Below are 27,648 nucleotides of genomic sequence, written 5' to 3' on the forward strand. Positions count from 1 at the left end.
TTTATGTTACTGGTAAAGCTTCCAGTCAATAGTAGTCTATTATAGTTAGGTTTCTGGGAGAGTTAGGAGAGTCAAAAGTTAAACACAAATTTTCCGCTGTACAGGGGTCAGCGCCCCTATCTCCCATAGTGTTCAAGGGTCAACTGACCAGGCCCAAGTGCTTAAAAGATTAGGTAAATGGAAGATCGATTTTGCATATACAACAATCCCTTAGAAACCTCACCAGTCTAATAGTATATGGGCTAATTTCCTCCTACTCCCACACACACCATAATAATCATTTTCACCCTTACCTACTAAATACATATAGATTTTTTTTTTCAAGATGGAGTCTTGCTCTGTCACCCAGGCTGGAGTGCAGTGGTGTGATCTCGGCTTACTGCAGCCTCCGCCTCCCAGGTTCAAGCAATTCTCCTGCCTCGGCCTCCTGAGTAGCTGGGATTACAGGCCCACCACCACACCCAGCTAATTTTTGTATTTTTAGGAGAGACGGGTTTCACCATGTTAGCGAGGCTGGTCTCGAACTCCTGACCTCGTGATCTGCCCGCCTCGGCTTCCCAAAGTGCTGGGATTACAGGCGTGAGCCACCGCACCCGGCCCATACAGACTATTTTTGCATCTACTTATATCTACTCATAGGCTGTTCATGACTACTCCTTTCCTTGGAAAAATAAAAAAAAAGTCAAATTCTGAGTTCCACATTCCTTAAGAGTTGAGTCTCAGAGAGATTTTCTGGAAAAACAAAAACAAAAATCTGAATGTCTAGGTCTCTATATCAAAAGCCGGAGCCTGGAAGGAAGTATAGAGGCTCAAGGCAATCCTGGGACGGACGTGGTGACCGGAAGTTAGCTGCATGGACTTCTGTAGACACAGGGCTGCTCACCACTGTTTTCTGAGGGTGTGTGTGTGTGTGTGTGTGTGTGTGTGTGTGTGTGTGTGTGTGTGTTTGGAGTGGGGAAACTAAAGAGTGAGGAGAGAGTCTTCGATCAGCATAATTCAAATGCCTACACAGGTGTCTGCATGCTGACATCCTCTGACTCTGTGTGGCCACCCACATCTCCCCTGCCTTCCAGCAGGATTGCAAAGTACTCCAGAGTTCCTCTGGAGTAAGTAAATACCTCACTGTCACTTGTAGTAAACATGGCTGCCTGAATTCAATGATTTATGCAATATCTGAAGGTTTTTTTTTAGTCACTAGTAGCATAATCTATAGAAAATGGATGCTTAGATTCAGCAATTACTTTATCTGGAGGGTACAAACTTATTGAATCCATCCAGTCAATTAACTTGAACGCACGTACAGCCTGAGAGTAAAAGACACATATACACCACAGCCTACCTTTATTTTATTCTGAGATCTCACAATGGAATATCAAGTAAGCAATTATAGAACTTCAGGATGGAAAACAACCAAGGTATTTTGGCTCAAGAAGCTGCGACTCTGAAGTAGAATACATTCATCTATTGTGTGTCATAATGAAGGCAGTAATTTATTTCAATGCCATTTAGAATGCACGGCTATTCTGCAGAAAAGCATCCAAAACATTAAGAAGAAGATCAGAAGGAAAACTGTAATTTCCTAGGAACCAATGCCGGAGCTAAAACTTTCACAATAACAAGAGGTTGAAATGGCACATATTGAGTTTTAAAAAATCTCATGCTTAAGGAAGTGGGAAGGGTGGGAGGAAGGGATGGATATGCAGTTTCCTTGGAAACAAAATGTGATATTATGGCAGCAGTCGCCTCAGGAATCATTGTTTAGAAGGTGAAAACACTGCTCATCTGCTTAACACTGGACAAGGGTAATTTAGAACCTAAATAATTGTGATTGTTATAAGAATCCTCAGGGAACTCTAAAACTGCTGTAGAATGGAGGTACCATGTACAAGCTCATAAATCTACAGAGGAACATGAGAAGGGCCCCTCACGAGGCTGCAGAAAGCAGATGACCATAGTAATGAGTTACATGTACAATTTCCAGAGCATGGATATAAATAGGCACCACCAGGCAGCTCAGCCTCCAGCCCTCCCTGGTTCTCTCATAGCCTTGAGAATACATGGCAGGTTTGTATGGAGATAAGCAGGTTTGTACAAAGACCGACCCGCATTCCTTATCTCAGCCCTCTACCACTCCCTAGCTCTCCAAGCTTGAACACCCCACTAACCTCAGTGGACCTCATCCAGAAAAACGAAGAAAATACTACTTTTTGTTTTTCTCAGGATTACTATGAGAATGGAATGAAGGAGGAAAAGTCCCAGAATATTGCCTGAGACATAGTCGGGGGTCTCATACATGTTAATTCTTTTCCCAGTAGTCAATGGGTTATTTTGACCTGTCTGCTTCTTTCCACCATGGACATTCCATATGCTCAAAGAAGTGGATGAGAATCCATGGCAGGAGGTCTTGCGGAGAAATTCCAGGGTGTGGCATCTGGTCAAGTCAGAGTTGAGGTGCATGGGCTCTGACTGCCATTCACACACTTAAGAATCAATCCTATTAATGACATGGGGCAGTGCGTGGAAGAGTGTAATGTGTGCGGGTAAAGAGCTGAGCTAAATTCTGAATGCCTGAAGGAGAACTGGGTATAAGAGAAGAGTAGTCGCTCCATATCTGTGGAGGATTGGTACCAGGGCCTCCCAAAACTACAAAAATCTGCAGATGCTCAAGTCCCTGTTATAAAATGGCAGAGTATTTTCATGTAACCTACACACATCTTTCTGTATACTTTAAATCATCTCTAGATTACTTATAATACCTAATACAGTATAAATGCTAAATAGTCATTATATTGTATTGTTTCAGAGATAATGACAAGGAAAAATTGTCTGTATGTTTTCAGTACAGACACATATTTTTTTCCCTGAGTACTTTCAACCTAAGGTTGGTTGAATCCATGGATGCAGAACCCATGGATACAGAGAGGCAACTGTGTTCCTCCAAGAGGGCAGGGACCATGTCTGGTCTGTCCATCTCTGTGTCCCTAGTGCCAGCACAACATTGGCACTATATGCGTCGAACACAGTATGCGCTCCATAAAGTTTCTGCAGAATGAATGCTAAGGGCAGCAAGGCATGCCAGGAGCTCATGGGCAAATGCATCAGGAGTGAGGAGCCAGGAGTAAAATTCAGAGTGAGGCACAGATGAAACCACAGACAAAGCAAAGAGTGCTTCCCTCCATGACAGGACTTCATGACAAATTTTGTTTTCCAGATGTTCATTGAGTGCTGACTATGTTCCAGGCACTGTTTTAAGAACAAAATAAAGAAAAGGCCTCCTCATCTGGAGCTCGTATTACATCACATTAAACATAATGTAATGTGATGTTACAATAAAATGGTTCATGTGATGTGAACCTCTCCAAGCAGGGACCAAGTCTTGGTCATTGCTGATTCCTCAGTGCCGGAGCCAGTGCCTGCAGACCCACAAGAAAAGCACAATAAGGAGTATTTAAATTGATCTCAAAATGCCAAGAAGCACTAGACAACGTTGGCCTGGGATACGAAGTCCTGCAGTCCTAGACTTGAGTCTCAGGTCTAACACTAACTAGTCTGGTGACCTTAAGCAAGTTGCTTTCCCTCTCTGAGCCTCAGTTTCCTTATCTATAAAAGGAAGAAAGCAATATGAATTCACAGGGTTGTGGTGAGGATTAAAAAAATGTGCTGCCTTTAAAATAACTAGGACAGATAAGGGCACTTCGTTGTCAGAGTGGTACCTGCTGCTTTCATGATCTTTATCATTTTTATTTCTCATCAGAGACAGACGCACACATGGCCATACTCAACTGGACAACGTGAGTAGAAAATTACAGCAAATCCTCACCTGTAAAACTTTTAAGTCAAAATAAGACAGTCTGACACACAAGAACTCTTCCCCACTGACCCAGGCAAACAGATTCCTTTTCATGTGACGAACATCCTCTGATCAGTCACAATACCCTCTGTAGAGTGAGCCCCAATTTAAAGCCCTGGTCTGAACTCCATCTTTTCCCATGGGTGGTCCTCATTAGTTGGCTTGCTCCCAGTGATCTCAAAGGGCCAATGCTCAATTTTGTACTGCCATTTTTAGTCCTGGGCAAACTCTGAAGAGCTAGAATCCCCTGGACTGCCCATATGTTTCGTGTGTGTGTGTGTGTGTGTGTGTGTGTGTGTGTGTGTGTGTGTTGCCCAGGCGGGAATGCAGTGGCACGATCTTGGCTCACTGCAACCTTCGCCTCCTGGGTTCAAGTGATTCTCCTGCCTCGGCCTCCCAAGCAGCTACAACTACAGGCATGCGTCACCACACCCGGCTAATTTTTGTATTTTCCGTAGAGATAGGGTTTCACTATGTTGGCCAGGCTAGTCTCGAACGCCTGATCTCAAATGATCTGCCTACTTCGGGTTCCCAAAGTGCTGGGATTACAGGTGTGAGCCACTGCACGTGGCTCCATATGTTTCTTAACTCAGTTCTGGTGACTTGGATAAGCTGACTTACCTATAATAAAGCAGAACTGATCCTCTCAAAGAAATGTCCCTATGGAGATGCTTTTGGTTCACATAAGGGGCAATCAATAACACAGTTAATGATTAGAAATGAACTAAAATGAGAAAATTATGAAATAATCTATAAGTAGTTGTTAAAATGGGTTATGTGAATGGGCTCAGAGTACAGAGAGAAGTGGCAAGAAGAAACAAGATAGAGAGACTAATACACATATCAGTAGGCATAACTTCACATGACTGCAGAAGTAGGGCCATGTATGTATGTATATGTATATATACAATAATAAAAGTAGGATTCAATAACAAATATATAACATAGTCATTAACACATATATGTTCATGCACTACATTTTGGTCAACAACAGAATACATATACAATGGTGATCTCATAAGACTATAATGCCATAATTTTACTGTACCTTTTCTAGGTTCAAATATGTTTAGGTACACAAATACTTACCACTGTGTCACAATTGTCTATAGTATCCAGTACAGTGGCATGTTGTACAGGTTTCTAGCCTAGGGGCAATAGGTTATAACATATAGCCTAGGTATGACGTAGTAGGCTCTACTACCTAGGTTTGTGTAAGTACACCTTGTGATGTTCCCACAATAACAAAATCACCTAATGATGCATTTCAGAATGTATCCCTATTATTAAGTGACACATGACTGTATATGTATACATACTCACTACTTGTCTCCATCCGCTTACATATATATGATATTAATATGTTTCAATAATGTATATATGTGAAATATATGTGTATATAGTCATCATTTGTCTCCAACCTTCCCCACAAAAAGCCATTTCTGAAATTTAGTATACAAATCAACAACAAAAAAGAAGACATTGAGGCTTGAAGTCTTGTGGTGTAGACCATTTTCTTAACTAAATAATAATGTAATACTATATCAATAAACAAATGAACTGGAGAAATTAGCTGAAAAAAATTGTACAAAAACTCCTCTAGATGAATCAATCTACAAAGAGCAGAGCTAAACTGGTATACAGGAAAGTCTCCTAAATTTTCATTATGTGACCACAAGATTTACAGTAACTACTACTTCATTGTCATTCGTTTCTAGACTTCTCCATAACTGTATATTGAGCAAAATCCCAAATAGATCTGCATTAGAACTGCATTATACATAGTGACATCTGCAAACTCTGTAATAGTCCTAATGTCTAGCCATAGACACCAATATCATAAATACAGATTCCATTTCTCAAATGACAATTCTGCACATAGTAAAATAAGTGGCAAGTCAAAATTCACATGACTAAAGTTGTTTTAGGTAATTCATAGGTTGTAAAAACTAATGAGAAGTAAAAAAAAAAAAATTATGAGGGTATTACAACACTCCCATTAAAATGAAAATCTATGTAACGACTTTATGCTCTTCAAATACCACACCAGACTGAAGCATCAATCAGTATATCAAGTGTTCTGTTCCTTAAAAAATCTCTTTGTTTATGTGGAGTGATAGCCTTGCTTATTAATTTTCAAAAATACCTGCCTAGCTATCCCTTTAAGCCAGAATCATCTCCAATTTACATGACCATCAAAGTTTATTTTTTAATCAGCAATTCATTTGAGTAACTAAAACGAAAATAATTGTAAAAGACCAGAGGATACCCCCCACCACACACACACAACTGCAATAGTGTAAACTGAAAGCAGATAGAGAATCATGTCTCTGAAAAGAACAGAAACTCCTATGAAGTCATTCTTATGAAAAGTTTTATGAATGGCACTAAAGGATTTGGCATGTGCATGAAAAATGATCATGCAATAAGACCAGATATTAGTTTCATGCTACAGAAAAGCATGAAAAGACTATTGTCTAGACTTATCCACAAAAATGGGCTTGTTACTTCTTAAATCTCTCTTAAGAGTGGCTGCCCAGTGCAAAGAGGACACTGCATTTGGATGCTGATTGGACAAATGATTGCTGATAATCAAATGGCATGATTTATCTTTTGAAAAGTGGTGGAGTAATTTCTAAGCAACACCAATAATGTAAATAATAAGTGTAGCTCAGTATAGTAAAAATGCTTATTTCATATCAGTCTTCTAACCTAGGGCTCAGAGAAAATAAATAGGAAGAGTAAGTTTGATATTAGACTCTCAAATTTCTATCAGTAGGGTTTGCTGATAACAGAGGGTGATAGTTGGCCACATCATAAGAGAGACTCAGTGCCCATTGTAGATATGAGAAATAAGCATTCTAATTCGAATTTCTGAGTGTTCACGTCCTGTCACAGCATTAAAATAATCATGCAAATCTGCCTCCAGCTGGTTCCTGATTTGCATTCATTTTTTTTCTGTTGAAATGATTTATACATACTTGTACTAAATTCTAAATTCTAATCTTAACATTCAGTCTTAGAAGAACAGACATCAATAATATTTGAACTAAAGTTACAATATTAATAGCTAGCAATTATTAGCTTTATAAGTGTGTGGCTGACACTAAATCTGGTTAATAAGCAAACTACTTGCATGCATGTTCTTCACAATATTTGCACATAACCATATTTTTTCGCTAATGTAAAAAATAGCTAGGTAACGTGAATATTACCTTCTTAACACATGGATAATAAAGCACATAAAATATTGTATATTGATTAAATATAAGTAGACAAAGAATGACTCTTCACAAACCCTATGTAATTGAAAGAATAAAACACTCTCCATTCTATAGTTACATTTAATTTTAATGACTTGCTTAAGAACAATGAGAGAATTTACATCCAAAACATCTTTACTTATTCAAAGATCATTCAAGCAGAAATCCGGGAGCCATTAGCAGGTAGCCTACGCTTTTTTAGAAGTAAAATAGAGGCATTCAAGACTTTCCTTCTAGAAAAATCACACAGGATTAAAGCCAGTTCCTGGATTCCACTTCCATTGAAATTCTATCCATGTCTGAATCAATTCAGTCTTAAAGCTCTATCAATATTAACAACAGTGAAACAGGGGGGTTCCCTGACTCTCACAGGACGTGCAACAGGGGTGTGGCTTGTCTGTTCGGTCACCACCATTGCTCAAACCCCTTACATGAGTGGGAGCATGCAGACGGACAGGTGCAGGAGCTGGGACGCTGGGCTCTGGCCCCACAGCAGTGTCCAGGGATGGGAGCCTGTGACTCCTGGAGCCCACTTAGGTGTATGTTACAGTGTGTTCTTTTAGCCTTGCCATCCATGCATGGCTTAAGTGTTAACCGGCTCAGTGGACCCTCTGCGTTTTTGCAAGGGCAGAGGGCCAGTGTGACAGCTTTCATATCCTGAGCTCTTGTCTAGCATCCTGGAAGAATCAGGTCACACACAGAGTTGAAAGATGGTGAATGCAGGGTTTTACTGGGTGGTGGAGGTGGCTCTCAGCAGGATGGATGGGCAGCTAGACAGGGGATGGGATGGGAAGATGATCTTCCCCTGGAGTTTGGCCACCCAGCAGATGATTTTCTGACCATCTCCAGCCAAACTCCTGCTGATGTTCAGGCGCTCTTTCTCTTCTCTCCTTCTCTCCTTCTCTGCCGCAACATTCTGCCATTCGTCTGCTCATCTGCTCTTCTTCTCATCTGTTCGTCTCCTCATCTGCTTCTGGAGCCTGGGGTTCAGGGTTTATACGGGTATAGGATAGGGGGTGTGGTGGGCCAAAAGGCAACATTTTGGGCATGAAAACAGGAATGTCTGTTCTCACTTAGGTCCACAGATATCCAGGCTTGAGGGTGGAGCCTTTGTCAGGGAACTACCCCCTTCTACCCAGTATTTCCCTGTCTCCTGTCAGCATCAACAGCAATAATAATAACATTATATTTTTAGTGCAAATTTGATCTCACACTTTAGTTGGGAAGCTTAAGTATTAGTTCTTCTCTGTAAAACAACTCCATGAAATGGAAGTTATCTTTATTTTTAACATTAGAAAACTTGAATCTGAGACATAACTTGCTGAGTGTCACATAATTAAGAAGTGACAAAACTGTATTTACAACTTAGATTTACTAATAATACATTTGTTTAAGAAACACTTTCTGAACACCTAGTATGTGCTAGGTTCTTTTTAAACACTGGGGGTCTGCAGTGAACCAAACGTGGGCCCTGGCCTCACATAGTTTGGATTAAAGTATTTACTAGCACTTTATAAATAATAAGTCAATAAAATAAATAAATGGAATGTCAGATGATGAGATGTGCTGTGAAGAAAAGTAAAGCAGGATAAGGGGAAAACAGTATATGAAATTAACAAAGGGGTTCCGTTTTAATATAGGCAGGTCTGAAACTGACTCTAATAAGGCAAAATTGGTCAGATTTGAAGAAAAATGAGGGAACCATACAAATACCTAACTTACAAAAACATCTTTCAACCAGAGGAAATGCGGGAGGGGCCCAGAGGCAGGAGCATGCTTGGCCAAGTGAGTAAAAGCAAGGAGGAAATTATGGCCAGAGCAGAGTGACTGAGGGGCGAATAAGTTGGAGATGAGGTGAGATCAGGATGAGATCGCTTCTTGGGCTTTTGGTTAAGATCAAGGTAGATCCGGATGGGGAACACCATGTCATGGAGGGTTATGTAGGACACTATAAAGTCTTTGGTTTTGACTCTGAGAGACAGGAGTTCTGAATAAAAGGGAGGAACCCGAGTCATATCTTTAAAGGATCATTATATGACTATGTTAGAAAAAGCCTCAAGGAACAAGGGCAGAAACTGGTGGACCAATTAGTAGGCTGTGGCAATAATCCAGGCCACACAAGGTGGTGACCCAGACCCAGATGTTGACAATGGAAGAGAGATGGCTTCTTTACATATGCTAAAGAATTCACTATTTTGACGTGGTGTGTGAAAAACAGAAAGGAGTTAAGAATGACTGCAAGGAGTTTGACCTCAGCAAATGGAAGGACAGTAAGTCATTTGCTGAAAAGAAGCTTGCAAAAAAATCTGTCAGATTTAAAGTCAATGCTCTCTCAAAATCACTGTGCTACTTCACAAAAGTATACCAAGTATTGAAATTCATTTAATATTCAATTCCAACCCATCTTGAGTGTCCAGTCCTTTCCACCAGGCTGAGACACTCCTAGTGGGAAGCTGCTGCTGGATGGAGCCCATGTGATAAGTAAAAGTTCTGGTACCATGGAGATGCCAGAAAGGTGACATGTTGAAGGCTAACCCAGGAGCCCACTGAGCCAAGCAGGGAATGGACAGAAGAACCCAGAGCGATAGTTCCAGGGGCAAACCAGCCCACAAAGAGCTGACACATGAGGATGCAACAGCCACAAGGGGCTGACAGTGACAGTAGCAGACAGGGAAGACAGAAATAGGCATCCAAGGCCAGTGGGTAAGGCTTAAATCTGGATTATTCAGCATGGGCTTCTTTTCTGTGGCCCTGGGAACCTAGGAAAAATCTCCCACCTCCAATTCAGCCAGCACAGCTCTGCTCTGAACTGACTGACAGTTCAGAATTTCTCTTTCTCAGATGATCATATCTGAACAAAGGAATCCAAAGCTCATTCATTGTCCTTCTTTCTCTCTCTGTCTTTCCCTCCCTCCTATTCCCTCCACCCTGACTTTAATTAAAACTATTGATCTTGATCAGTAGTTTTCATACCTGGCTGTACATCAGAGAATCTTTGGAAAGACAGGTTCCTAGGCCCACATCCGAGGCACTGAATAACAATCTACAGGGGAGAAAGGCATCAGTCAGGTTCCAAAACCTCCCACGGTCTGGCTATAAACATCAAGGTCAGCTACAACTTGTAACTTGAACATAGTCATGTTTCCTTTCTCTCTGTACCATTAGGGCCTCTGGGTTGGTCCATCATCCACTGAGTTTTTCTAATTTTTCTTCCAGGAATCAACGGCAGAATACTTTCCTGAGAAATTACTCCATGCCCTTGGGTCTAGTGAAGGCTATTTCATCCATCTCCTAAGTTCAATACAAGAGCTCTCTTTCTAAAATGGCTTACCCTGGTGGGGAAGCCAGATCTTTTTCTAGATCTTTTTCTACTTCTTTACATTGCTTATTCTCCTGTGTGGCTACTTTAATTAATGTTTAATCTTCCTGTGTTTGTGGCCTGAGGCAGAGCCTCTGAAGGGCATAGAGCTCAAAATCTTACAGCCTCATAACACTCCACAGATTTAACATTAAATAATTACGACAATTCATTGTAAAGACCAAAATCCCACTCTCTACTCAAACTGCCAGGGACGCCGGATCAGTTTGTACAGGTGTTCTCTGCAAAATCCGTCATTTTCTTTCTACTCCCCAACTGTTACACTGCTAGATGACTATTTCTGTTCCCTCTTTTTCAGGGAGGGGCCATATTCTGTGAGAAAATGGCCCCGTCACTCAAGAGTGATGAAATCAGTAGAGCACGGCTGGGCTGGAAATGATTACCAAAGCCCGTTAGGAGATGCCAACAGAGACTCTATATTAACCATTATTCCCTCTGTACACAGCGATCTGAATGAAAGAGGAAAGAAGACCTTCTGCTGCTTATGGTATCTTCGGGAATCATCTGACAGCTTATTTATTAAATGCATTTTAATATTAATTCTCCTCTGCACTCTAGCTGACCTTCAGAAACATTCACCGAGCCTTAAGAACACAAAGCACAATGGCCTAGGGAAGGCACGATGTGAAGAAAGCTGCACCTGAACACTTCTCCTGTGCAGTTGCAGAAAAATCAGTTACAATTAAATACTGCATTGGTAACTGATCTTTTAAGATCCTTTAGAGCCCAAAACACAGACCAATTAGAACCCAATTAATTAGGATTCAAAGTATTTTTCTTTCTGTACATTTTGGAGAAAATGCATATCACAGGAATGCACAATCACCTAAAGAAATTTTAAGCTCTTTCACGAACACATCCTGAGTCCAAAACACATTCTGTCTTCTCCAGTCCTAGAAAATGAGACTGGCTTCCAGAATAGTGTCTCTCAAATATTTAGTAAATGCATAATTACATTTAATATTGTATTTATTAAGTCAAAGCTCCGACCAAAAGGCTCTCCAAAAGAGGTTTGTTTCCATTTAACTCTTTTTTTTAAAAAAAATTGTAGTAAAATACACATATCATAAAAATTACTATCGTAACCTTCTTTTCTTCTTTCTTTTTGTTACTAGACAGTCTTACTCTGTTGCCTAAGCTAGAGTTCAGTAGCACAATCAGAGCTCACCGTTGTCTTGAACTCCTGGGCTCAAGTGATTCTCCCACCACAGCCTCCTGAGGAGCTGGGATTTCAGACTCAAGCCACTGCACCAGGTATTAACCAGTTTTAAATGTCCAGCTGAATGGTATTAAATATATTCACGTTGTTATGCAATCATTACCACCATCTACTTCCAGAACTCTTTTTGTCTTATAAAACTAAAATTCTTTATCCATAAAACAATAACTTTCCATGTCCCTCCATTAATCTCTTAACCAGAAATTTGCACCAAACAGAAACCTCTATTCTTTAAATATTTTGACTGATGTTTTATTCTTATATAGGGCAAAATTGAGACTATCTTCTTTTATAATTTTACTCACTTAAGCTCAGCTTGTACATTATGTTTAGGGAAAAAAGTTATTTTGTTCCAGAAAGTCATGTCTAATCCTCAAATAAATCTATAAGCTAATGCTGATGGGTGATCAATCAATAGTTAACCTATTTAGAACTAAAGGTCACAGACATCTTTCTTTACTGAGTCTCTGAATCAGTTTCTACCATCAATTAGGATTAGAATTGTTTTCACAAGGATCTAGGAAATGACTACCCATAAAACCACATTTTAATCTCTTTAAAGCACTAGGAAAAATGACTACTCAAAACCATCAAAAAACAGTGCTGTGACCTTCCAGCAATGAGCATGCTGTAAGTCAAACCAAGACTTTTCTGTGCAATACTGAGCAGGTGAAATACTGATGCCATCTGGGCAGTGAGCTTTCGTCTTCATCTAGCAGTGGCTGCAAGAGGGCGTGGGCAATCTCCAGAGCATTTGCAGCCCCAGCAGAAGATGAAGCTCTGTGTCAGTCTTTCTCAGTTCTGAGTCATTAGTTCTAGGGAGGGAAGGTATTAGAAAACCTTCCAAGCCACAAACCACCCATCTTAGGAAGATGGCTAATTAGAATTCATCCTAAACTGTGAAAGAATTAACAGACATTAAATAATCAGTATTCATAATTGGGAAATCAATTTACCCAAAAGAAGAAAAGGCAAAGCTCAGATTCTTGTTTAATGTTTAATTTAGAAAAATAAAAGGGTAACTAGTTCCCCAAATGACCAATAGGTTTGAGTCCCCAAAGTTCATAACTTAGAAAGTATTTTTCTGGAGAAGCAATGTTAAAATTGTGATTAGTACCTTCATTCTTAAAAGAACACACAAAAATGACTCCATCCACATGTAGCCATAGTATAGGACAAATTGTCTGCCCTGAGTTTTGGAACAGTGACCAAGGGGTATTGCAGCTTAGAGGAGAGAAAGAGCTGTTCTTTCCTCCTTTTTGTGACAAAGCATTGACCTGTGGGAATATATTTTTTAAGTATTTGATTTCTTTGTTTCTCCTATTCTGTACTTGTTTCTTATTGTCTGGTACTTCTAAAAAGTATGACACCCTTGAACTGCCTTAACTTCACTCATCTTTCAACAAAGTCTCCATCGTGACCAAAGCGCATGCCAAAAAAAAAAAGAAAAACTATCCATCAGGGCAGCTGACTCACGGGGTTCAAAGCAAATGGATAAAACCAAAATATGGATAAAATAAGACTTCATGTTCTCTGGTATGCCTTAAAATAACAGCTTTGCAATACTTAGCCTCAAAAAGCCAAAGAAATGCAAATAACAACGTGAAAATATATTCCTATCCAACGGGTTAAAAATGGTAAAAATAATAATATTATCCGGTGGGAGAGGGTAGGAAAAAACAAGTACTCCCAAAAAACTCCTGGAGGCAGTGTAAGCTGATTACAGTCTCTTGGGGTGGGGGCATTTTGGTTATACATGTCTAAAGTCTTTAACATTTTTTTTTATTTACAAAACATTGACCCAGCAAAAACACTACCAAGAGCTATACAAAGGATGTAATCAAAGACATGCAAGAAGACGAATATGTAAAGATGTTTAAGATGTCACATTTTACAATAAAGAAAAATCAGAGGTCCAGTAAGAACAAACTAAGTAAATAATGGAACTTCCATACAATAGAATGTAATAGGTACCATTAAGTAGCATATCATAGAACATATTTATTGGACTGGGTGCAGAGGCTCATGCCTGTAATTCCAGCACTTTGGGAGGCCGAGGCAGATGGATCACTTGAGGTCAGGAGTTCAAGACTAGCCTGGCCAACATGGAGAAACCTCATCTCTACTAAAAACACAAAAAATTAGCCAGGTATGGTAGCAGACAACTGTGATCCCAGCCACTCGGGAGGCTGAGGCAGGAGAATCGCTTGAAATCGGGACGTGGATGTTGCAGTGAGCCGAGACTGCACCACTGCACTCCAGCCTGGGCAACAGAGAGAGACTGTCTCAAAAACAACAACAAAAAAAAAAAAAAAAGAAAAAAGAAAAGAAAAGAAAAGAAAAGAAATAAATATATTTACTGATATGGAAAAAATCTTCATGATCTGAGCTAAGTAAAAGAAAAAGGGAGACCAGAAAGCAGATACATAGACAGACAGATAGGTAGGTAGATATAATTTTATAATATATGTATAAATATCAAATATTGGAAAAAATTGATGAAAATGTAAACAGTCATTAACACTTAATTGTTTTATTTCTTCTAAAAAATAAAATAAAAAACCAATGGGATACATGTGCAGAACGTGTAGGTTTGTTACCTAGGTATACATGTGCCAGAGTAGTTTGCTGCAACTATTGACCTATCCTGTAAGTTCCCTCCTCTCACCCCTACCCCACAACAGACCCTAGTGTGCATTGTTCCACTCTCCGTGTCCATGTATTCCCAATGTTCAACTCCCACTTATGAGTGAGACCATGTGGTATTTGATTTTCTGTTCCTGTCTTAGTTTGCTGAGTATGAAGTTCCTACAAGAGACATAATCTCATTCCTTTTTATGGCTGCATAGTATTCCATGGTGTATATGTACCACATTTTCTTTATCCATTCTTTCATTGATGGGCATTTGAGTTGGTTCCATGTCTTTGCTATTGTAAATAGTGCTGCAATAAACATATGTGTGCATGTGTCTTTATAGTAGAATGATTTATATTTCTTTGGGTATATACCCAGTAATGGGATTGCTGGGTCAAATGGTATTTCTGGTTCTAGATCATTGAGGAATCACCACACTGTCTTCCACAATGGTTGAACTAATTTACATTCCCACCAAGAGTGTAAAAGTGTTCCTATTTCTCCATAGCCTCGCCAGCATCTATTGTTTCCTGACTTTTTAATAATCACCATTCTGACTGGCGTGAGATGGTATCTTATTGTGGTTTTGATTTGCATTTCTCTAATGATCAGTGATATTGAGCTTTTCTTCGTATGTTTGTTGGCCACATAAATGTCTTCTTTTGAAAAGTGTCTGTTCATATCTTTTGCCCACTTTTTGATGGGGTTGTTTGTTTCTTTCTTGTAAATATGTTTAAGTTCCTTGTAGATTCCGGATATTAGACCTTTGTCAGATGGGTAAATTGCAAAAACGTTCTACCATTCTGTAGGTTGCCTGTTCACTCTGATGATAGTTTCTTTTGCTGTGCAGAAGCTCTTTCATTTAACTAGATCCTATTTGTCAATTTTGGTTTTTCTTCCAATTGCTTTTGGCATTTTAGTCATGAAGTCTTTGCCCATGCCTGTGTCTTGAATAGTACTGCCTAGGTTTTCTTCTAGGGTTTTTATGGTTTTGGGTTTTACATTTAAGTATTTAACCCATCTTAAGTTAATTTTTGTATAAGGTGTAAGGAAGGGGTCCAGTTCCAGTTTTCTGCATATGGCTAGTCAGTTTTCCCAGCACTATTTACTGAATAGGAGATTCTTTCCCATTGCTTATTTTTATCAGGTTTGTTGAAGATCAGATGGTTGTAGATGTGTGGTGTTATTTCTGAGGTCTCTACTCTGCTCCATTGGTCAATATGTCTGTTTTGGTACCAGTACCAAGCTGTTTTGGTTACTGTAGGCTTGTAGTATAGTTTGAAGTCAGGTGGCATGATGCCTCCAGCTTTGTTCTTTTTGCTTAGGATTGTCTTGGCTATATGGGGTCTTCTTTGATTCCACACGAAATTTAAAATTGATTTTTCTAATTATGTGAAGAATATCAATGGTAGTTGATGGGAATAACATTGAATCTGTAAATTACTTTGGGCAGTATGGCCATTTTCATGATATTAATTATTCCTATCCATGAGGATGGAATGTTTTTCCATGTTTGTGTCCTCTCTTATTTCCTTGAGCAGTGGTTTGTAGAGGTCTTCACATCCCTTGTTAGTTGTATTCCTAGGTATTTTATTCACTTTGTAACAATTGCAAATGGGAATTCATTCATGATTTGGCTCTCTCCTTGCCTATTGTTGGTGTGAAGGAATACTTGTGATTTTTGCACATTAATTTTATATCCTGAGATTTTGCTGAAGTTGCTTTTCAGTTCAAGAAGTTTTTGGGCTGAGGTGATGGGGTTTTCTAAATATAAAATCTTGTCATCTGTAAACAGAGACAACTTGACTTCCTTTCTTCCTATTTTAATACCTTATTTCTTTCTCTTGCCTGATTGCTCTCGCGAGAACTTCCAATACTATGTTGAATAGGAGTGGTAAGAGAGGACATCCTGGTCTTGTACTGGTTTTCAAAGGGAATGCTTCCAGCTTTTGCCCATTCAATATGATATTGTCTGTGGGTTTGTCATAAATAGCTCTGATTATTTTGAGATATATTCCATCAACACCTAGTTTATTGAGAGTTTTTAATATGAAGAATGTTGAATTTTATCAAAGGCCTTTTCTGCATCTATTGAGATAATCATGTGGTTTTTGTCTTTGGTTCTGTTTATGTGATGGATTACATTTATTGATTTATGTATGTTGAACCAGCCTTGCATCCCAGGGATAAAGCCAACTTGATCATGGTGGGTAAGTTTTTTTTAATGTGCTGCTGGATTTCGTTTGCCAGTATTTTATGGAGGGTTTTTGTATCAATGTTCATTAGGCTTATTGGCCTGTAGTTTTCTTTTTTGTTGTGTCTCTTCCCAGTTTTGATATCAGGATGATGCTGGCTTCATAAAATGAGTTAGGAAGGAGTCCCTCCTTTTCAACTGTTTGGAATAGTTTCAGAAGGAATGGCACCAGCTCCTCTTTGTATTTCTGGTAGAATTCAGCAGTGAATCTGTCTGGTCCTGTTTTTTTTTGTTGTTGTTGTTGTTGTTTTTTGTGGTTTTTTTGGGGTTTTTTTGGCTTTGTTTTGGTTTTTTTTTTTTTTGAGAGCTTGTTATTGGTCTATTCAGGGATTCAGCTTTTTCCTGGTTTAGTGTTGGCAGGGTGTATGTGTCCAGGAATTTATCAATTTCTTCTAGATTTCCTAGTTTATTTGCATCGAGGTGTTTATAGTATTCTCTGATGGCAGTCTGTATTTCTGTGGGGTCAGTGGTGATATCCCCTTTATCATTTTTTTTATTGTGTCTATTTGATTCTTCTCCCTCTTCTTCCTCATTAGTCTAGCTAACAGTATATCTATTCATTAATTTTTTCAAAAAAAAAAAAACAGCTCCTGGATTCATTGATTTTTTTGGAGGATTTTTCACATCTCTATCTCCTTCAGGTCTTCCCTCATCTTAGTTATTAGTTACTTGTTTCAGTTTCTTCTCTGATCTTAGTTATCCACTTAGTTACTGGTTAATGCTGGATTTTTTTGTCCTTTGTGTTTTTCTATGATTTTTTAGGATTTCTGTGCTAAGCACAAAATTAAAAGAAGTTGTTTTTTAAATTTAATACAGAACCCTAAAAGCAATAATTACATCGATAGCTTCACTAGAGAAATGCCAAGAGGGTGTGAGAGGTAGTTGTCAGTTGCAAGTACGAGCAGATTGTAAGTCTGAGTTGTAGCCTCTATGTGATATGATTATTTGGGATAATACTATCTGCAGCACACACACACTCACACACACACACATACACACACACAAACACTTCTCAATGAATAATTGTTCAGTTAAAAACAAACAAAATAAATACATAGTCTTTGAAAATGCATTCTTACCAATGTACAGTTCCTTTCTTATATTTTTCTGAAATATTTGGCAGTTTCGTCTACTGTAAGAAATACCGTACGTCCTGATGCTTTATAATGTTTGAAATCATGTAAACATGATTTCTCCAATGTAAACATTGGAGAATGTTTAAAAATTCATATTATTCACTCCTGAGAGACCACAACATCTTTCCAGATTGCACCAGACTATTCTGTGAATAAGGATTTTAATTTCTAAGATGCAACAACAATGCTTTGTGCACAGATCAATAAAAGGAAATGAGCTACTGTGGTTTGTCTGCCTTTCACCAGACACCACCCCCCAATACTTATTCACAGTCCTGAGTATATCAAAACTCCATTTGTAAATTAAACTAGTGTGTCTGATACAGAAACAAAGCTAAACCATGTACAGGGCTAACCACATTCATGGCTTATTGCCAGAACCACAGATCTCTCTTCTGGTGCCATAATCCCTGGCCAGTAAAGTAATAAACCAGTAATGAATTTTGGATTTACAGAATCCAAAGCTTTCTATAGATTTTTGAAACAATTTCTTTTTAAAACATTTCTGCAGAGAACAACAGTCCTCCCCCACACTGAGCAATCACTCCTGCTTATGGCACACAGAGAAGGCACCCAGGCCTGCATCTGCCAGTACCCCACCCCCAAGCCAACACCATGTCCGGCACAACCATACAAATAGTTGCCAGCAGGGGCTCCCCCAACAGCTGCATTGTCTCTGCCACTGTGGTGAACACCCACATGGAGGCAGGTACCCCGACACCTGCTAGCACTCTGCCACAGCTGCCACACCTCGGGCCCGTTCAGCTCAGTGGATTCCTAACCTTGGGGAGCCAAAGAACAAAGCTGGGGCCCAATAGAAGTCCAGCAGAGTTAGAGCACACAGTGCAGGAGTTGGGAGCTGAATGTTGGCCCTCTAAAATCTTCCAGAAATGAAGCCAGTCAGTTGAATCCACCTTATACCACAATCAAACCCTTAACATAATCAAGTAGGATAAAAAAAGCCATCTGAAGGTCAGCAAACTCAAAGATTGAAGGTAGATAAGCCCCAAAAGATGAGAACAAATCAGAACCCTGAAAATTTCAAAAAGCCAGTGTGCTTTCATTCCTCCAAATGACTGCATCACCTCTCCAAATCATGATAAAATAATGCAGGCACTGAAAGACAAAATAGCCAGTGTATATATATTAAAAAACTAACCAACTTGACAGAGCTGAAAAAACACACTACATGAATTTCATAATGCAAACACAAGTATTGATAGCAGAATAGACCAAGTAAAGAAAATAATCTCAGAGCTTGAAGACTGGCTTTCTGAAATCAGACAGTTAGACAAGAAGAGAGAAAAATAATGAAAAGGAATGAACAAAATGTCTGAGAAATATGGGATTATGTAAAGAGACCAGATCTGTGACTCATTTGTGTCCCTGAAAGAGATGGGGAGAATGCAACCAACCTGGACAACATATTTCAGGGCATCACCCATGAGAACTTCCTCAACCTAGCTAGAGAGGGCAACATTCAAATTCAGAAAATGCAGAGAACCCCAGTAAAATACTTTTTACTAATATTAAAGATCATCCCCCACCACATAATCATCAGATTCTCCAAGGTTGAAATGAAGGGAAAAATGTTAAAGGTAGCTAGAGAGAAAGGTCAGGTCACCTACAAAGGAAAGCCCATCAGACTAATAGCAGACCTCTCAGCAGAAATTCTACAAGCCAAAAGAGATTGGGGGTCAATATTCAACATTCTTAAAGAAAAGAAATTCCATCCCAGAATTTTATATCCAGCCTAACTAAGTTTCATAAGCAAAGGAGAAGTAAATCTTTTACAGACAAGCAAATGCTGAGGGAATACATTACCACCAGACCTGCCTTACAACAGCTCATGAAGGAAACACTAAACATGCAAAGGAAAGTATTACCAGCACTACAGAAACACACTGAAGTACATAGACCAGTAACACTATAAAACAATCACACAAACAAGTCTGCAAAATAACCAGTTAACATTATGATGACAGTGTCAAATCCTCACATATCAATATTAAACTTAAATGTAAATGGGCTAAGTGCCCCAGTTAAAAGACACTGAGTGGCAAGCCGGATTAGAAAACCAAGACTCATTGATATGCTGTCTTGAAGAGACCATCTCATAAGCAATGACACACATAGTCTCAAAATAAAGGGATGTAGAAAAATCTACCAAGCAAATGGAAAACAGAAAGAAAGCAAGAGTTGCAATCTCAATTTCAGACAAAACAGACTTTAAACCAACAAAGATCGAAAAAGACAAAGAAGGGCATTACATAATGGTACAGGGTTCAATTCGACAAGAAGATCTAACTGTCCTAAACATATATGCACCTGACACAGGAACACTCAGATTCGTAAAGCAAGTTCTTAGAGACCTTCAAAGAGACTTAGACTCCCACGCAATAATTGTAGGAGACTTTAACATCCAATGACAATATTAGACAGATCACTGAGATAGAAAATTAACAAAGATATTCAGGACCAGAACTCAGCATTGGATCAAATGGATCTGATAGACATCTACAGAACTCTCCATGCAAAAACAACAGAATATACATTCTTCTCATTGCCATATGGCACTTACTCTAAAACTGATCACATAATCAGAAATAAAACACTCCTCAGCAAATGCAAAAGAACTGAAATCATAACAATCTCTCAGGGCACAGCACAATCAAATTAAAAATCAAGACTAAGAAATTCCCTCAAAACCATACAATTACATGAAAATTGAATAACTTAGTCCTAAATGGCTTTGAGGTAACTAAATTAATTAAGGCAGAAATCAAGAAGTTCTTTGAAACTAATGAGAACAAAGATACAATGTAACATAATCTCTGAGACACAGCTAAGGCAGTGTTAAGAAGGAAATTTATAGCACTAAATGACCACATCAAAAAGTTAGATCTCCAGTTAACAACCTAACATCACAACTAAAGAACTAGAGAATCAAGAGCAAACAATCCCAAAGCTAGCAGAAGACAAGAAATAACCAAAATCAGAGCTGAGCAGAAGAAAATTAAGACATGAAAAATCATTCAAAAGACCAATGAATCCAGGAACTGTTTTTTGAAAAAAAATTAGTAAAACAGATATACCACTAGCTAGACTAATAAAGAAGAAAAGAGAGAAGATTCCAATAAACACAATCAGAAATGGCAAGGGGAATGTTACCACTGACCTCACAGAAATACAATCAACCATCAGAGAATATTATGAACACCTCTATGCACATAAACTAGAAAATCTAGAAGAAATTGATACATTTCTGGACAAATACACCCTCCTGAGACTGAACCAGGAAGAAACTGAATCCCCGAACAGACAATAATGAGTTCCAAAATTGAATCAACAAATAGTCTACCAACCAATAAAAGCCCAGGGCCAGATGGATTCACAGCTGAATTCCACCAGATGTACATAGACGATCTGGTACCATTTCTGCTGAAACAATTCCCAAAAGTTGAGGTAGAGTGACTCCTCCCTTACTCATTCTATGAGGCCAGCATCATCCTGATACCAAAACCTGACAGACACACAACAACAAAAAGAATCTTCAAGCCAACTGCCTGGATGAATATCAATGCAAAGATCCTCAACAAAATACTGGCAAACCAAATCCAGCAACACATCAAAAAGTTTATCTACCACAATCAAGTAGGTTTGTTATCCCTGGGATGCATGTTTGGTTCAACACATGCAAATCATTAATGTGAGCCATCATATAAACAGAACTAAAGACAAAAAACAATGATCATGTCAATAGATGCAGAAAAGGCTTTCCATAAAATTCGACATCCCTTCATGTAAAAAACTCTCAATAAACTAGGTATTAAAGGAATATACCTCAAAATAATAAAAACCATCTATGAAAAACCCACAGCCAACATCATAATGAATGGGTAAAAGCTGGAAGCATTTCCCTTGAAAACCAGCACAAGACAAGGATGCCCTCTCTCATCACTCTTATTCAACAGTATTGGGTCCTGGCCAGAGCAATCAGGCAAGAGAAAGAAGTAAAGGTCATCAAAACCTGGAGAGAGGAAGTGAAACTATCCCTGTTTGCAGACAAGATGATCCTATATCTATAAAACCCCATAGTCTCAGCCCAAAAGCTCCTTAAACTGATAAACAACCTCAGCAAAGTCTCAGGATACAAAATCAATGCGCAAAAATCACTAACATTCCTGTACACCAACAACAGTGAAGCCTAGAGTCGAATAAGGAATGCAATCCTACTCACAATTGCCACAAAAATAAAAAAATACTTAGGAATACTCAGCTAACCAGGGAAGTGAAAGATCTCTACAAGGAGAACTACAAAACGTTGCTAAAAGAAACCAGAGATAACACGAATAAATGGAAAAACATTCCATGCTCATGGATAGGAAGAATCAATATTGTTAAAATGGCCATGCTGCCCAAAGTATTTTATAGGTTCAATGCTATTCCTGTTAAACTAGCATTGGCATTCTTCACAGAACTATAGAAGACAATTTTAAAATTCATATGGAAGCAAAAAATGAGCCCGAATGGTCAAGGCAATCTTAAGCAAAATGAACAAAGTTGGATGCATCATGCTACTGGACTTCAAACTGTATTACACAGCTACAGTAACCAAAACAGTATGGTACTGGTACAAAAAGAGAAAACAGAACAATGGAAAAGACTAGAGAACCCAGTAAGAAGTCCACACACCCACAACTACCTGATCTTCAACATGACAAAAACAAGCAATGGGGAGAGGATTCCCTATTCAATAAGTTGTTCTGGGATAATTGGCTGGCCACATGCAGGATACTTAAACTGGACCCATTCCTTCTACCATATACAAAAATCAACTCAAGATGAATTAAAGACTTAAATGTAAAACCCAAAACTATAAAAACTCCAACTTAGGCAACACCATTCTGGCCATAGAAGCAGGGAAAGATTTCATGACAAAGACACCAAAAGCAATTGCAAGAAAAGCAAAAATTGACAATCGAGATCTACTTAAACTAAAGAGCTTCTGCACAGCAAAAGAAACTCTCAACAAAGTTAACAGACAACCTACAGAATGGGAGGAAATTTTTGCAAACTATGCATCTAACAAAGGTCTAATATCTAGCATTTATAAGAAATATAAACAAATTTACAAGAAAAAAACAACTCCATTAAAAAGCGGGCAAAGGACATGAACAGACACTTTTCAAAAGAAGACGTACATGCAGCCAATAATCACATGAAAAAAGCTCAGCATCACTGATTATTAGAGAAATGCAAATCAAAACCACAATGAGATGCCATCTCACACCAGTCAGAATGTCTATTATTAAAAAGTCAAAAATAACAGATGTTGGTGAGGTTGTGGAGAAAAAGGAATGGTTATACACTGTTGGTGGGAGTGTAAATTAGTGCAACCACTGTGGAAGACACTGGTGACTCCTCAAAGACCTAAAAACAGAAATGCCATTTGACCTAGTAATCTCATCACTGGGTATATACCCAAAGAAATATAAATCATTCTATTGTAAAGACACATGCACGTGCATGTTAATTACAGCACTGTTCACACTTGCAAAGACATTGAATCAATCTAAATGCTCATCAATGATAGACTGGATAAAGAAAATGTTGTACATATATACCATGGAATACTATGCACCATTAAAAAGAACAAGATCATGTCTTTTGCAGGGACATGAATGAAGCTGAAGGCCATTATCCTTAGCAAACTAAGGCAGTAATAGGAAACCAAATACTGCAAGCTCTCAGTTATAAGTAGGAACTAAATGATGAGAACACACAGACACACAGAGGAGAACAACACACACTGGGGCCTATCATAGGAAGGAAGATGAGAGGAAGGAGAGGATCAGGAACAATAACTAACAGGTACTAGGCTTAATACCTGGTCAACAAAGCAATCTGTACAACAAACCCCATGACACAAGTTTACCTACATAATACTAGGCTTAATACCTGAGTGATGAAATAATCTGTATGACAAACCCCCTTGAGACAAATTTACCTATATAGCAAATATGCACAGGTACCCCTGAACTTAAAAGTTACATACACACACATTTTTGTCCCCTCTCTCCAGCAATGCAGTTTATTACTACTATCTGCATTTTTTTTTAGAAAGGCTTGCAGATAGATGCCCACATTTTTCAATCAAATATATTTTTTTCGTTCTGGCTCTATAAAATCAGCCTTGGCATTGACTAATATCAGCCTTTCTCCTTTGTAATTTATTTACTCAAATTATTTTTATCTTTAAGATTATGACAGCAATTCCTGTATTTGCAACACCCTATTATTATGGACTGACTGTAAGTACATAATTTGAATAGTGTATTTAAAGATTGCTGAGATGTTAATATTTTGAAATCCACCTGATTTGAGAATTGCATAACCAACCAAATAATCACTGGACTAACAATATTTAATGAAAATAATGCTTAGGAATTCTAGACAAACATACATATTCTTAAATGTCTATTTAAGGGGTACATAATGTAAAAACAGAGTATTTTTGAACGTTGGGATAACTTCTTTTTCTTCTTAAAAGCTGCCATTACTTTCCCTAATAGCTACCATCTACTAAAAACCTACTCTATGCCAGGTGCTGCCCCACCTAAAGGAAAGTTTCCTTTAGTTAGGCAGGGCCCTATTGGAGTTTCTCTCCTGGCCTGAAGACTGACTTACATGATCTGTAAGTCACATGTGTAGTCTAGCTCCTAGCTCTTCCCCCTCTCTCCTTGGAATGGGCTGCCCACAGAAATCCTCATTCTCCTTTGCACCCTCACAGCAACAGCCTATCAGCATATCCCTAATTGCACAGGTAATTCTGAGACTCAGTACCACAGAGCCCACTTAACCACAGATATAAGCTACACACTCCAACCTAGAATTCAGTGACATTTTGATTCTTCATCTGTTGGTTTTTCACCTTATTTCTCAATTGGTTTAGAACTAGGGTGGGAGGGTGGGAGCTTCTCAACAAATCCAATATCTTAAGCACTATGCCATGAACCTTAACAATGTGTAAAAGTAGCAAAATACATTGGGTAGAATTGAGGCTAAGGATAAGTGGCTTTGAGTTCTGGCATACATGTGGGCCATAACAGTTTTTAACTTTGGCAGTTAGCAAAGCTTGTACTGGATCACAGGAATGATTTTGATTGTCTGTGCTACCTTTTCACTGGCATGACAACATCAGCTAAATGAATTGTGGACAAATGAATTGTGTAAATTAGCTTGAAGTTTCATAACCATCCTAAAATGTAAAAGTTGGATTTCATCAAACCTAAAATGCCACTGAATTTAAGACACATCATTATTTTATAATCACCAACACAGAAAAACATACTGCCAATTAAACTATAACATGCCATTTATTGTAAGACACATTCAAGTTTTAGAGATGTTAAAATGTGAAGAAAAGAAAATGAGTTTTACAGTCAATGAACTATGGTATTATCCTCATTTTTTATTCAAGGTAACTGAGGCTTAAAAAGAATGACTTGCCCAAGATTACACACATAGAAAATAGTGAAGTCGTCGAATCTGGATCCCAAGTGTACATCCTCCCAACACTGCCCAGGGTACACTATAAGGTTTTAGGTGGAAGATATATTTCTGCAACAAGCATTACATATTTGTTAATCACTGTGGACTCAGCATTGTGCTAAGCCCTCTGGAGACTCATAATATAAAATCAGGGCTTTTTTCTTCAGTGAATTTTCAATCAATTTGATGACTCATGAAAGATACATAAAACTTCAAGAACAACTTTTAAAATCATATAACTAAGTGTTGATCTATACAGCACTGACTAAAATACTATAAGTTTTAGAGCAGATTGGAATCAGTTCTGAGTGAGTCAAAGGAAGTTTCATTAAAAAGAGAAAAAGACTTAAGGAAAGCACTCAAGCTGTTTTAGGATTCAGCAGCCTGAGAGGGAATCTAGAATAATGACAGTTGCCATTGATTGAATAGCTATGAGACCCATGCTGGACTTTTCTCAGCTCTTCAAAACAGCACATGCTCTCCGGCCTCTGAGTCCACACACATGCTATTCCCCTGCCTTGGACAGTCTTCCCCCAGCTCTGGGCCTGGTCACCTCCTCTTTGTCCTTCACATCAACCTTTAATACTACATCCTGTATAGTATTAAAGGTAACCGAGAAGTTTTATGTGACCCCTAGATCTAGCTGGGTCCCCTTGCTAATAGCTCCCATGGCACTTACATACATTGCCCCTTTGTAATTATTTGTAAGTATTTACTTGAAGGCTTATAACTGTTTATGGTTATACATCCATTAGACCCAGTTGGGTGTGCTCACCACTTTACCTCCAGGACCAACTCATAATAGGAACTCAATAAGCTGGCTCATGATTTTCTTAACCAGGCATCCACAAACTTTATCTCATTTAAACCCTCACTACAACACTGTAAGCTCAGTACCATTATTTCCCCCATTATACAGAGAAGAAATGGGGGCTTAAAGAAGTTAATTACCTCACCCGACTCCTGCAACAGAGAAAGCAAAACTTCAGTCAGGTGTGTCTGACACCAAAGGCCATGTTGTTAACCATTAGGTCATAGTCTCCTTCTGCTCATAAACAAAAGCATTAAGGCAGGGATAGAATGGCATTTCATGGTGCAGAGAGACTTACCTGACTACAATGGAGAATGCATAGGCAACAGATTCATATTAAATATTTCTTGAGTACCTGCCATATGCCGGGCACTAGGCTGAGCATGAGCATCTTTTACATGGATTATCTTATTTATTCTCACAATAACCCATGGGTTTAAATTTATTATGTCTATTTTATGATGAAGAAACACAGAGGCTAAGTAACATGCCCATTCACACAGCTGTTAAGCAGCAAAGCCAACATACTAAGCTGTAAGTTTGGGCAATGATGCAATCGCAATAGACTGTGGAGGATTTGGGAGCACAGTTGTTGAAGACCTTTTTTTTTTGCCTGGCCCTGTTCCCCAATTTGAGTGCTAACTGTCTGCCAACTGGCAATGGCAAATGTCGATTTCCAACTTTTTATGACCAACCCTGATCTTCAGTTAAGGGTTTTTTTTACCAAAGCCTGACAATATTTGACTGAAACACTAATGGAAACCCTGGAATTAAATAACATTTAGAAAAGAAAGCCCAATAGAAATACACAGACCCAGCATAAGGCACTGTGTTTAACTGGTGTATGTACAGACCCTGTCCAAATCAATGAGTGGCCCTTTAAGGCCAATTACGTAGCTCATTGCTGGGGCAAGCCAGAGTTAGGAGAGCCAAATTACAGAAAGCCCTCAGTAAAAAGAAATGTAAAGCTATTTTCTCCAGAGATGGGGTATTATCTTCCCAGCATGTACTTTAAGACATCAGCATCAGCCCATCCACAATATAAATGTAGATCTCAATGGAGTATGTAAAGCATCCTTAGGTGATTAACAGATAGAAAAATCTCCAGAGGTCCCATCACTAAATGAAGACCACAGCACCTGTCCTCCAGGAAGCGTGGCACTTGTTCTGCAGCTCTTGATGAAGGACTGAGGGAAGCGGCAGGGAAGCAAGCAGCAAGGGTCAGGAAACCTAGGGGCTGCCGCACTCTGCTGCTCACCAATTCTATAACCTCGAACAAATCGAACACCTCAGGGTTGCAAAGAATGTTGAAAGTCTGTTAGTCCAGACACTCTACCAATGTTTGAATCCCTTTAATAGCATGGCTGCTAAGTGATAATTTAGTTTACACTTTACACTCAAGTGAGAGAGAAATCATTGATTTCACTGCCTCTCCAGTGCTCTATCACTTCTGAGAAACTTGGAGAAGGAATAATGGCGCAAGCGTTAGAGGTTAGAAAGAATCTGAAGTCTGAAGGGCAATAGCACTTAACAACACTGGAGAGTAG

At 38.8% G+C, this 27,648-nt stretch overlaps 1 protein-coding gene across 4 annotated transcripts in view; it reads right to left on the reverse strand.

Moving 5' to 3' along the window:
* Positions 1-27,648, reverse strand: part of LOC105482673 (ST6 N-acetylgalactosaminide alpha-2,6-sialyltransferase 3) — a 576,370-nt gene that overhangs the window by 462,930 nt on the left and 85,792 nt on the right. The window lies entirely within an intron of this gene.

This window comes from Macaca nemestrina, chromosome 1, assembly GCF_043159975.1.
Source record: "Macaca nemestrina isolate mMacNem1 chromosome 1, mMacNem.hap1, whole genome shotgun sequence".
Lineage (NCBI taxonomy): Eukaryota > Metazoa > Chordata > Mammalia > Primates > Cercopithecidae > Macaca > Macaca nemestrina.